Genomic DNA, 13,699 nt, shown 5'->3' on the forward strand with positions numbered 1-13,699 from the left:
CTAAGGCGTGCTATAGGTATGTCAAGAACAGAAGGTTGGTTAGGGCAAGATTAGGGCCAGTTACAGACAGTAGGGGGAAGTTGTGTGTGGAACCGGAAGAGATTGGAGAGGCATTGAACCATTATTTCTCTTCAGTGTTCACGCAGGACGATATGAATGTAGCTGAGGAGGTCACTGGGGTGAAGGGGTGTAAAATAGAAAGTATTGCAGTTGATACAGAGGATGTGTTGGATATTCTAGAAGGGTTGAAAATAGATAAGTCCCCTGGTCCAGACGGGATTTACCCTAGGATTCTATGGGAGGCAAGAGAGGTGATTGCAGAGCCACTGGCTCTGATCTTCAGGTCGTCGTTGGTCTCTGGTATAGTACCGGAAGATTGGAGGACAGCGAATGTTGTCCCATTGTTTAAGAAGGGGAACAGAGACTTCCCTGGGAATTATAGACCAGTGAGTCTTACTTCTGTAGTGGGCAAGGTTTTAGAAAGAATTATTAGGGATAGGATTTATAGTTATTTGGAGAGTAATGAATTGATTAGAGATAGTCAGCATGGTTTTGTAGCGGGAAGGTCGTGCCTTACTAACCTTATTGAGTTCTTTGAGAAGGTGACCAAAGAGGTGGATAGGGGTAAGGCAGTAGACGTGGTATATATGGATTTTAGTAAGGCGTTTGATAAGGTTCACCATGGTATGCTTCTGCAGAAAATGCAGATGTATGGGATTGGTGGTAATTTAGGTACTTGGATCAGGAATTGGTTAGCAGATAGGAGACAGAGGGTGGTGGTTGATGGTAATTATTCATCATGGAGTTCGGTTACGAGTGGTGTGCCTCAGGGATCTGTTTTGGGGCCACTGCTGTTTGTAATCTTTATTAATGATCTGGATGAGGGTATAGTTGGGTGGATTAGTAAGTTTGCTGATGACACCAAAGTCGGAGGTGTGGTAGATTGTGAGGAAGGGTGTCAAAGTTTGCAGGGTGACTTGGACAGGTTACAGAGCTGGGCCGCGAGGTGGCGGATGGAGTTTAATGCGGAGAAGTGTGAGGTTAGGAGTGAAAGTAATAGGGTAATTGTTATGGGGGACTTTAACTTTACGAATATTGATTGGAGTTGCTATAGTTCTAGCTCGCTAGAGGGGTCAGTGTTTGTACAAAGCGTGCAGGAAGGTTTTTTGTCTCAGTATGTAGACAGGCCAACTAGAGGTGAGGCTATATTGGATTTGGTGCTGGGAAATGAGCCAGACCAGGTGCTAGACTTGGAAGTTGGTGTGCATTTTGGTGATAGTGACCACAATTCGGTTACGTTCACCTTAGTGATGGGAAGAGATAGGCATGAACCTCGGGTCAGCAATTTTAGCTGGGGTAAGGGCGATTATGAGGCTATCAGGAGTGAATTAGGAAGCATGGATTGGATTAGGGGATTACAGGGACTGGGAACGTCTGAAATGTGGAGTTTTTTCAAGGAGCAGCTACTGCGAGTCCTTGATAGGTATGTCCCTGTCAGGCATGGTGGATTTGGTAGATCTAGGGAACCGTGGTGCACTAAAAGAGTTGAGTCGATGGTTAAAAAGAAAAAGGAGGCTTATGTTAGGATGAGATTGGAGGGCTCAGATAGCGCACTAGAAAGCTTTAGATTGGCTAGGAGGGAGTTGAAGAGTGAGTTGAGAAGGGCTAAAAGAGGACATGAGAAGACTTTGGCTGATAGGATTAAGGAGAATCCTAAGGCGTTCTATAGGTATGTCAAGAACAGAAGGTTGGTCAGGGCAAGATTAGGGCCAGTTACAGACAGCAGGGGGAAGTTGTGTGTGGAACCGGAGGAGATTGGAGAAGTATTGAACCAATATTTCTCTTCGGTGTTCACGCAGGGGGACATGAATTTAGCTGAGGAGGACATTGGGTTGCAGGGGTGTAAAATAGACAGTATTACGGTTGATAAAGAGGATGTGCTGGAAATTCTTGAGGGGCTGAAAATAGATAAGTCCCCTGGTCCGGATGGGATCTACCCTAGGATTCTCTGGGAGGCTAGAGAGGTGATTGCAGAGCCTCTGGCTCAGATCTTCAGGTCGTCATTGGTCTCTGGTGTAGTCCCGGAGGATTGGAGGATAGCGAATGTTGTCCCATTGTTTAAGAAGGGGAACAGAGACTTTGCCGGGAATTATAGACCGGTGAGTCTTACTTCTGTTGTGGGCAAGGTTTTAGAAAAAATTATTAGGGATAGGATTTATAGTTATTTGGAGTGTAATGAATTGATTAGAAATAGTCAACATGGTTTTGTAGCGGGTAGGTCGTGCCTTACTAACCTTATTGAGTTTTTTGAGAAGGTGACCAAAGAGGTGGATGGGGGTAAGGCAGTTGACGTGGTATACATGGATTTTAGTAAGGCGTTCGATAAGGTTCACCATGGTAGGCTTCTGCAGAAAATGCAGATGTATGGGATTGTGGGTAATCTAGGAAGTTGGATCAGGAATTGGCTATCAGATAGGAGACAGAGGGTGGTGGTGGATGGTAAATATTCATCATGGAGTACAGTTACGAGTGGTGTGCCTCAGGGATCTGTTTTGGGGCCACTGTTGTTTGTAATTTTTATTAATGATCTGGATGAGGGTATAGTTGGGTGGATTAGTAAATTTGCTGATGACACCAAAATTGGAGGTGTGGTAGATTGTGAGGAAGGGTGTCATAGTCTGCAGGGAGACTTAGATAGGTTGCAGAGCTGGGCCGAGAGGTGGCGGATGGAATTTAATGCGGAGAAGTGTGAGGTAATTCACTTTGGTAGGAGCAACAGATGTGTCGAGTATAGGGCTAACGGGAGGACTTTGAATAGTGTGGATGAACAGAGGGATCTAGGTGTGTGTGTACATAGATCCCTGAAAGTTGGGAATCAAGTAGATAAGGTTGTTAAGAAGGCGTACGGTGTCTTGGCGTTTATTGGTAGGGGGATTGAATTTAGGAGTCGCAGTGTAATGTTGCAACTGTACACTACTCTAGTGCGGCCGCACTTGGAGTACTGTGTGCAGTTCTGGTCCCCGCATTACAAGAAGGATGTGGAGGCGTTGGAGAGGGTGCAGAGGAGGTTTACTAGGATGGTGCCTGGTATGGTGGGGAGGTCCTATGAGGAGAGACTGAGGGATTTAGGGTTGTTTTCGTTGGAAAGAAGGCGGCTAAGAGGGGATCTTATTGAAACATATAAGATGATTAGAGGTTTAGATAGGGTGGATAGTGATAGCCTTTTTCCTCGGATGGAGAAAGCTAGCACGAGGGGGCATGGCTTTAAATTAAGGGGGGGTAGCTACAGGACGGATGTCAGGGGTAGGTTCTTTACCCAGCGGGTGGTGAAGGATTGGAATGCCCTGCCTGCTGCAGTTGTAAATGCGTCTAGTTTGGGGGCGTTTAAGAGATCTCTGGATAGGTTTATGGACGAAAAGGGATTGGTATAGGCTAGTGGGTCATTGTTTTTGTAACTGGTCGGCGCAACATCGTGGGCCGAAGGGCCTGTTCTGCGCTGTAATGTTCTATGTTCCATGTTCTATGTAATCCATTTCGGTAGGAATAACAGATGTGTTGAGTATAGGGCTAACGGGAGGACTTTGAATAGAGTGGAGGAGCAGAGGGATCTAGGTGTATGTGTACATAGATCCCTGAAAGTTGGGAATCAAGTAGATAAGGTTGTTAAGAAGGCGTACGGTGTCTTGGCGTTTATTGGTAGGGGGATTGAATTTAGGAGTCGCAGCGTCATGTTGCAACTGTACACAACTCTGGTGCGGCCACACTTGGAGTACTGTGTGCAGTTCTGGTCCCCACATTACAGGAAGGATGTGGAGGCTTTGGAGAGGGTGCAGAGGAGGTTTACCAGGATGTTGCCTGGTATGCAGGGGAGGTCCTATGAGGAGAGACTGAGGGATTTGGGGTTGTTTTCGCTGGAAAGAAGGCGGCTAAGAGGGGATCTTATAGAAACATATAAGATGATTAGAGGTTTAGATAGGGTGGATGGTGATAGCCTGTTTCCTCGGATGGAGAAAGCTAGCACGAGGGGGCATGGCTTTAAATTAAGGGGGGGTAGTTATAGGACGGATGTCAGGGGCAGGTTCTTTACCCAGAGGGTGGTGAGGGACTGGAATGCCCTGCCTGCTGCAGTTGTAAATGCGCCTAGTTTGGGGGCGTTTAAGAGATTGGTGGATAGGTTTATGGACGAAAAGGGATTGGTTTAGATTAGTGGGTCAATGTTTTTTTTAAAAAATAAGACTGGTCGGCGCAACATTGTGGGCCGAAGGGCCTGTTCCGCGCTGTAACGTTCTATGTTCTATGTTCTATGTTAGAGAGTTGGTAAAGACTTGATGTGCTGAATGGCCTCCTTTTGTCCTACTGGAGCACCCTGGAGAAAACCCACGGAGACACTGGGGGAATGTGCAAACTCCACACAGTCACCCAAGGCTGGAATTGAACCTGGGTCTGTGGCGTTGTGAGGCAGCAGTGCTAATTACTGTGCCAGCCTTTTTCCTTAAGCAATGTTTCCCTCCCACTGGTGTGAGTGAAGACATTGGCAGCTGAGTCTCTGATCTGAAAAATACAGAGAAGTAAAAGTGGGAGGCTAACCTGGAATGTGTTTGAATATAACCAAGAGGTGATAAAGGCATGAAAGAGTGTTTCTGTGGCAGATAAACTAAGGCATTAATTGGCCATTTTGAAATGTCTGTTATGTCCTTTGAATGTTTTGAAGCACTCAGAGTGCAACATGATCTGTGCAGAAAACCTGAATATTATTGCACTCAATGTATGACCATTTTTGAATGTTTGTGATGTCTTTTCAGATATTTGAGGAATAAAGTCTATTTCTGTAAAACAATGAGGAGATGTTACGGAGGTGGGAACAGGCTGTCTTACTGATGATCCAGAGATGTGGTGGGAAACTCATTTCAGGGTCATATAGAACACCAAGTTTACAGTTTGATTCACACTGACAGGGAGGTAGTTGCTGTGTTTTATGAAGAGTTAGACAATGATACAGTCTGTGTGTTGTGAGTGACACATTTGTTAACTTTTGATGGTGGATTGAATGTATTAGGCAAATCAGACTGAACAAATCTGATGGTTTCAATGTTCCATTTGGAAAAATAATCTGTTTTTCTATATTTAATTTGGTGTATAATTGTAGAGGAATTAATTAGCAAAAATGTAAATAACAGATTCGATAAACGAGAGATGCAGCCCGTAATGTGATGTGCATCTGTGGTATTGGCAGCTGAGTTTCTGTGTGTTTGTCAGTAAGATTATACTCTTAGGGAGCATTTCTATCGTGTTTTCCCAGAGAAATGTGTTTCTAAAGTGTGTGGTCTCCCAATCCATGAGGAGGATTTCTAGTGTTCTCTTCTGAGCAGGAAGCTGGCACTGAGTGTTGCTTTTAGTAACTGCTCAGTGTCATTGATGAGTGTTCCTTCTCATCACAGTCTGAGTGATTTGTCTGTAAAGTTTTGTTGGGGGATGCTGAAAATGTGAACTCTGGCCTACATTTTCAGTCTATCTGTGCCAGTGGGTACACAGAATGGAAATCCTGGTTAACAGTGGCGGGATCAAACTCTGATCAGTGCTAACCACTGAGCCACCATGCTGCTATTGTGTTTGGGAAGCTATGGTTGAGTGGTTATGGTTGACAAGATTGTGTACAAAAGTCTGAGGGACATAGATTGGGTGGACAGGAAGGAACTTTTCCCTTTAGTGAACAAGATTAATAATCAGGGGGCATAGATTTAAGGTAAGTAGCAGGAAATGTACAAAGGATTAGAGGAAATACATTTTCACTATCCAGTCGCTTCACACCGATGCTATGGTTAAGAAACCCCACCAATGCCTCTACTTTCTCAGAAGGTGAAGGAAATTTGCCATGTCCGCTGTGACTCTCACCAGCTTTTACAGGTGCACTGTAGAAAGCATCCTTTCTGGCTGTATCACAACTTGGTCTGAGCTCCTGCTCTGTCCAAAACCACAAGGAATTACAAAGAGTTGTGAATGTAGCTCGGTCCATTCTGCAAACCAGCCTCCCACCCATTAATTCTGTCTACACTTCCCGCTGCTTCAGAAAAGCAGCCAGCATAATCAAGGACAGCATACACCCTGGACATTCTCTCTTCCACCTTATTCTGTTGGCAAAAAGGTACAAAAGTCTGAAGTTACACACAGTGGTCCTACCTCGTATTAAGTTGATCTTTCTTTACATGCTAGTTGTGACTGTAACACTACATTCTGTAACCTCTCCTTCCCTTTCTATGAACGGTATGCTTTGTCTCTATAATGCACAGGAAACAATGTTCTTCACTGTATAATACTATTTAAGGACCCCATGACCCCCTTCGTCCACCTTCGTCCTTTGGGAAAAAGATATAAAAGTCTGAGGTCACGTACCGACCGTCTCAAGAACAGCTTCTTCCCTGCTGCTGTCAGACTTTTGAATGGACCGACCTTGCACTAAGTTGGTCTTTCTTGACACCCTCGCTATGACTGTAACAGTACATTCTGCACTCTCTGGTTTCCTTCTCTATGAACGGTAGGCTTTGTCTGCATAATGCACAAGAAACAATACTTTCCGCTGTACACAAGTACATGGGACAATAATAAATCAAATCAAATTTGAACCTGATACACTTAAGAATTAAGATAAATATTTGAAAGACCTCAGTATGCAAGGTTTGGGAAAATGTAATTAAAAGGGACACATGTTTCAGAAGGAGAACAGACACAATTCTTTCTGCACTGTAACATCCCACACACACAACTCCACAATCAAATTTTTCCTTTCATTAACTTTATAGACAATCTACTCAGACTGTGCTCCCTTCCTCCACCTCTCTGCAAGAGAGAGAAGGAACACTCATCAATGACACTGAGCAGTTACTAAAAGTAACACTCAGTGCCAGCTTCCTGCTCAGAAGAGAACACTAGAAATCCTCCTCATGGATTGGGAGACCACACACTGTAAAAACACATTTCTCTACAAAAACACTATAGAAATGATTCCTGAGAGTATAATCTCACTGACAAACACACAGAAACTCAGCTGCTAATACAACAGATACACATCACGCTCACGGGCTGCATCTCTCATTTATCGATTCTGTTATTTACATTTTTGCTAATTAATTCCTCTACAATTATACACCAAATTAAATATAGAAAAACAGGTTATTTTTCCAAATGGAACATTGAAACCATCAGATTTGTAAACTCTAATTTCCATAATATATTCAATCCACCAATCAAAAGTTTTTGTTTTTGCAAATTATAATTATTCATAAAATATCTTAAGAACATTACAAACATTCCAAAGTGTGATAATCTTTAGGTTCTTTACATATATCATGTTACGCTCCGAGATACTTCAACACACTCAAAGCAACATCACAGATATTTTCCAATGGTCTGTATAAATGGTGTAAAAGTAGTTAAAGATTGTCTATATCGAACAAATTGGACTTTGAGGTGTTTCAGTCACAGGGACAGGGGAAACAGCGGTCCAATTACTTGGAGTGTTTGATGGCAGTGTGGGTGAGACCCATCCTTCACAACCCAGGGGACAGATACTGTCTCAGTACATACTCACACTGAGTGTTTCTGTACCCAGAATCTACACACAGCTTGGTGCAGACACACACAAAGGGGGCTCTCAGGATTGGGATGATGTTGGGCTCGTTTTCTCCTTCACCTAAAGGTTTATACATTGTGTTCCTGCGAGCGTGGTTTATTTTTGGTCTCCAGGTATAGTGGAAAATGTCTCAGCTGATTGTCATAGTGCGGGAGTGAGAAATGGGCCAGACCTACACCACATACAGTAACACCGAGAATGTCTCACATCTGATCACCAGGTTTTTACTTGGAATGGACAGGAAGCGTTACTCCCACATTCCCAGCTTTTGGTTCATTCTACCTACTCGCTCCATCCAGCTTCTAATGCACCCCCTGATCCCTCCGAACCATATCCCCAGCACCCTGAGACTGTCTGATCTGACGGGAAAGGGGACTAAGGGATGGGTCCACCCAGTTCCCAAAGAACATGGTCTCACTCTTACCATGACTTACCCTGGCACCCAGGGCCAGTTTGAACAGTCATGTCGTTCATGTAGAGGGAAACTTTCACCTGAGAACCTCTGCTGTCTGGGATCGACACACCTCTAATACCCAATCCCTTCCTGATATACTCAGCACAGGGTTCTGTACAAACAGGGTGAGAGAGAGAGAGAGACAGACAGACAGAGAGACACAGTGAGAGACAGAGAGAAACAGAGACAGACAGAGAGACACAGTGAAAGACAGAGAGAGAGAGAGAGACAGAGACAGAGAGAGAGATAGAGAGGCAGAGACAAGGACACAGAGAGAGTGAGAGAGAGAGACAGAGAGAGAGAGAGACAGAGACAGAGAGAGAGAGAGTGTTGGAGGGGGTGGGGGGGGGGTGGGGAGGAGCCCTACCTGACTCCAGATTCAATTGGAAAGCTTTCTTATTCCCACCCATTAATTGAAAGTGTGTTACTGTTGTTTTGTGTGTCCTTTGAGAAGAGTAAATCTCCCGGAAGTCATGAGTTAATGGGTGAATTGTACGGGGCTCTGTGGGACTGGTTTGACCTGGAGCTGCTGGAATTGTACCAGACTATGCTCCTGGTTGGGAACATGTCAGAATCCATGAGGAAAAGCATCATCTCTGAATCTATATTTACCCTTATCTCCAAGCAGAAGGGGGAAAGGGAAGAAATGAGAAATTCGTGACCCATTTCACTGCTGAATGTGGAGTATAAAATTCTGTCCATCTCCGATCAGGTCAGGTTTGTCCCTGAGTCAGTGATCCACCCTGACCAGGCCTGCTCTGTCCCTGGCAGGAAGGTGTGATAGACAGCATGGTTTTGTGAGAGGGAGGTTGTGCCTCACAAATTTGGTGGAGCTTTTGAGGAGGTGACAAAAACGGTCGACGAGGGAAAGACCGTGGATGTCGTCTATATGGATTTCAGTAAGGCGTTTGACAAAGTGGCAGGTTGGTGAAAAAGGTTCAGGCTCATGGGATACAAGGACAGGTGGCTAGATGGGTTGAGAACTGGCTTCGTAACAGGAGACAGAGGGTAGCAGCGGAAGGGTCCTTTTCTAGCTGGAGATCTGTCACTAGTGGTGTTCCGTAGGGCTCTCTACTGGGACCTCTGCTATTTGTAATATATGTAAATGATTTGGAAGAGGGAGTAACTGGTGTGATCAGCAAGTTTGCGAATGACACGAAGATGGCTGGACTGGCAGACAGTGAGGAGCAGTGTTGGACAATACAGCAGGATATAGATAGGCTGGTAAATTGGGCAGATAAATGGCAGGTGGAATTTAATCCTGATAAATGCGAGGTGATGCATTTTGGAAGAAATAATGTAGGGGGGAGTTATACAATAAATGGTAGGACTATTAAGAGTACAGACACACAGAGGGACCTGGGTGTCCAAGTTCACAAGTCCTCGAAGGTGGCAGCACAGGTGGAGAAGGTGGCGAAGAAGGCTTATGGCATACTTGCCTTTATAGGGAGAGGTATAGAGTATAAAAGCTGGAGTCTGATGTTGCAGCTGTTTCGAACGCTGGTTAGACCACATTTGGAGTACTGCATCCAGTTCTGGTCACCACATTACCAGAAGGACGTGGAGGCTTTGGAGAGAGTAAAGAGGAGGTTTTCCAGGATGTTGTCTCGTATGGAGGGTCTTAGCTATGAGGAGAGGTTGGGTAAACTGGGGTTGTTCTCCCTGGAAAGGTGGAGAATGAGGGGAGATCTAATCGATGTGTACAAAATTAAGAGGGGTATAGATAGGGTGAACAGTGGGAAGCTTTTTCCCAGGTCAGAAGTGACAAACACAAGGGGCACAGGCTCAAGGTGAGGGGGGTGCAAGGTATAACTCAGATATCAGACTGACATAATTTACACAGAGGGTGGTGGGGGCCTGGAATGCACTGACAAGTAGGGTGGTGGAGGCAGAAATGCCGGGATTGTTTAAGACACATCGGAATATCATATGAGCAGACTGGGAATGGAGGGATACAGAAAAATGGTCTAGTTGGACCAATGAGCGGCACAGTCTTGAGGGCCGAAGGGCCTGTTTCCTGTGCTGTTCCTTGTTCCTTGTTCTTGTCTGATAGCCTCATGCTCTTTAGGGATAGGTTTGTCTGTGTGCGGGACAGGGGAGTGGACACCTGCCTTATCAGACTGGACCAGGAGAAGGCTTTGGACAGAATATCACACACCTACATGATGGATGTGATCTCCAAAATGGGGTTTGGGAAGGAGAATCCACAATTAGATCCAACTGCTCGACACTAACATCAGTAACACACTTTCAATCGATGGGTGGGAATAAGAAAGCTTTCCAATTCAATCTGGAGTCAGGCAGGGCTGCCCCCCCCCCCCCGCTGTTTGTACAGAACCCTGTGCTGAGTATATCAGGAAGGGATTGGGTATTAGAGGTGTGTCGATCCCAGACAGCAGAGGTTCTCAGGTGAAAGTTTCCCTCTACATGAACGACATGACTGTTCAAACTGGCCCTGGGTGCCAGGGTAAGTCATGGTAAGAGTGAGACCATGTTCTTTGGGAACTGGGTGGACCCATCCCTTAGTCCCCTTTCCCGTCAGATCAGACAGTCTCAGGGTGCTGGGGATATAAGAACATAAGAACATAAGAAATAGGAGCAGGAGTAGGCCAGATGCAGAGGAAGTTTACCAGGATGTTGCCTGGTATGGAGGAGAGGTCCTATGAGGAGAGACTGAGGGATTTGGGGTGGTTTTCGCTGGAAAGAAGGAGGCTAAGAGGGGATCTTATTGAAACATATAAGATGATTAGAGGTTTAGATGGGGTGGACAGTGATAGCCTTTTTCTGAGGTTGTAAATGCGCCTAGTTTGGGGACGTTTAAGAGATCTGTGGATAGGTTTATGGACGAAAAGGGATTGGTTTAGGTTAGTGGGTCATTATTTTTTAACTGGTCGGCGCAACATCGTGGGCCGAAGGGCCTGTTCTGCGCTTAATGTTCTATGTTCTATGTTCTATGTTCTATCTAGCCCCTCGAGCCTGCCCCGCCATTCAATAAGATCGTGGCGGATCTGAAGTGGATCAGTTCCACATTCCCGCCCTCTCCCCATAACCCTTAATCCCCTCTCTTATCAAAAACCCATCAACCCGCGTCTTAAAAATATTTAGCGAGGCAGCCTCCACCACTTCAACGGGCAGAGAATTCCAGAGATTCACCACCCTTTGAGTGAAGAAGTTCCTCCTCAACTCCGTTCTAAACCGCCCCCCCTTTATCTTGAGGCTGTGCCCCCTCGTCCTACTGTCTTTTCTGAGCGGGAAGAATCTCTCCACCTCTATCCTATCCATCCCATTCATCATCTTATATGTCTCAATGAGATCTCCCCTCATTCTTCTAAACTCTAACGAGTACAAGCCTAGTTTATTCAGCCTCTCCTCATAGTTCAACCCCCTCAACTCTGGTATCAGCCTAGTAAACCTCCTCTGCACTCCCTCCAAGGCCAAAATATCTTTGCGCAGGTGCGGCGCCCAAAACTGCACACAGTACTCCAGCTGCGGCGTCACCAATGCCCTATACAGCTGCAGCAAGACCTCCCTACTTTTATATTCAATCCCCCTCGCTATGAAGGCCAGCATCCCATTCGCCTTCCTGACCACCTGCTGCACCTGCAAGCTGGGTTTTTGCGACTCATGCACAAGGACCCCGAGGTCCCTCTGCACCGTCGCCTGCTGCAGTTTTTTGCCACATAAGTAATAGTCCTTCCTACCATTATTCCTACCAAAGATATGGTTCGGAGGGATCAGGGGGTGCATTAGGAGCTGGATGGAGCGAGTAGGTAGAATGAACCAAAAGCTGGGAATGTGGGAGTAACGCTTCCTGTCCATTCCAAGTAAAAACCTGGTGATCAGATGTGAGACATTCTCGGTGTTACTGTATGTGGTGCAGGTCTGGCCCATTCCTCACTCCTGCACTATGACAATCAGCTGAGACATTTCCCACTATACCTGGAGACCAAAATTAAACCACGCTCGCAGGAACACAATGTATAAACCTTGAGATGAAGGTGAAAATTGTGCCCAACATCATCCCAATCCTGAGAGCCCCCTTTGTGTGTGTCTGCACCAAGCTGTGTGTAGATTCTGGGTACAGAAACACTCAGTGTGAGTACATACTAAGACAGTATCTGTCCCCTGGGTTGTGAAGGATGGGTCTCACCCACACTGCCATCAAACACTCCAAGTAATTGGACCGCTGTACCCCCTGTCCCTGTGACTGAAACACCTCAAAGTCCAATTTGTTCGATATAGACAATCTTTAACTACTTTTACACCATTTATACAGACCATTGGAAAATATCTGTGATGTTGCTTTGAGTGTGTTGAAGTATCTCGGAGCGTAACATGATATATGTAAAGAACCTAAAGATTGTCGCACTTTGGAATGTTTGTAATGTTCTTAAGATATTTTATGAATAATTATAATTTGCAAAAACAAAAACTTTTGATTGGTGGATTGAATATATTATGGAAATTAGCATTTACAAATCTGATGGTTTCAATGTTCCATTTGGAAAAATAATCTGTTTTTGTATATTTAATTTGGTGTATAATTGTAGAGAATTAATTAGCAAAAATGTAAATAACAGAATCGATAAATGAGAGATGCAGCCCGTGAGCGTGATGTGTATCTGTTGTATTGGCAGCTGAATTTCTGTGTGTTTGTCAGTAAGATTATACTCTCAGGAATTATTTCTATAGAGTTTTCCTAGAGAAATGTGTTTTTACAGTGTGTGGTTTCCCAATCCATGAGGAGGATTTCTAGTGTTCTCTTCTGAACAGAAAGCTGGCACTGAGTGTTACTTTTAGTAACTGCTCAGTGTCATTGATGAGTGTTCCTTCTCTCTCTTGCAGAGAGGTGGAGGAAGGGAGCACAGTCTGAGTGGATTGTCTATAAAGTTAACCAAAGGAAGAATCTGATTTTGGAGTTGTGTGTGTGGGGATGTTACAGTACAGAAAGAATTGTGTCTGTGCACCTTCTGAAACACCTGTCCCTTTTAATTGTGTCTTCCCACATCTTGTATGCTGAGGTCTTTCAGATACTTATCTGAATTCTTAAGTGTAGAAGGTTCCAATTTTGGTGACAATTTTATTGTCACATGTATTAGTATACAGTGAAAAGTATTGTTTCTTGGGCATTCTACAGACAAAGCATACTATTCATAGAGTAGAAAACCAGAGAGTCCAGAATGTAGTGTTACAGTCATAGCTAGGGTGTCGAGAAAGATCAACTTAGTGCAAGGTAAGTCCATTCAGAAGTCTGACAGCAGCAGGGAAGAAGCTGTTCTTGAGTCGGTCGGTACGGGACCTCAGATTTTTGTATCTTTTTCCCGACAGAAGATGGAAGACAGAATGTCCGGGGTCACGGGGTCCTTAAATAGTATTATACAGTGAAGAATATTGTTTCCTGTGTGTTAGAGACAAAGCATACCGTTCATAGAAAGGTATGCACAATTCCCTCTGCACAATTTGCCGTTCCACCAATCTTGGTGTCATCAGCAAATTTCGACACCATACACTCAGTTCCCTCCTCCAGATCATCTATATCAATGGTAAACAGCTGAGGCCCCAGCGCCAACCCCTGGGGCACTCCACTAGTCACCATCCGCCAATCCGAATAGCACCCA

The 13,699-nt window shown here is 44.9% G+C and overlaps 2 non-coding genes and 1 pseudogene across 2 annotated transcripts; 2 read left to right on the plus strand and 1 right to left on the minus strand.

Moving 5' to 3' along the window:
- Positions 1-5,257: 5,257 nt before the first annotated feature.
- LOC145338617 (small nucleolar RNA U3) lies at positions 5,258-5,448 on the plus strand (annotated as a pseudogene).
- Positions 5,449-6,801: 1,353 nt separating this feature from the next.
- LOC145338615 (small nucleolar RNA U3) lies at positions 6,802-7,018 on the minus strand. The gene has a single exon (XR_013885852.1). It is a non-coding gene; the product is annotated as a small nucleolar RNA U3 (small nucleolar RNA).
- A 5,724-nt stretch (positions 7,019-12,742) lies between these two features.
- On the plus strand, positions 12,743-12,959 carry LOC145338616 (small nucleolar RNA U3). Its single transcript, XR_013885853.1, has one exon. It is a non-coding gene; the product is annotated as a small nucleolar RNA U3 (small nucleolar RNA).
- The last annotated feature ends 740 nt before the right edge of the window (positions 12,960-13,699 follow it).

Source organism: Carcharhinus amblyrhynchos, unplaced genomic scaffold (genome assembly GCF_965287045.1).
Source record: "Carcharhinus amblyrhynchos unplaced genomic scaffold, sCarAmb.v2.hapA chromosome_109, whole genome shotgun sequence".
Classification (NCBI taxonomy): domain Eukaryota; kingdom Metazoa; phylum Chordata; class Chondrichthyes; order Carcharhiniformes; family Carcharhinidae; genus Carcharhinus; species Carcharhinus amblyrhynchos.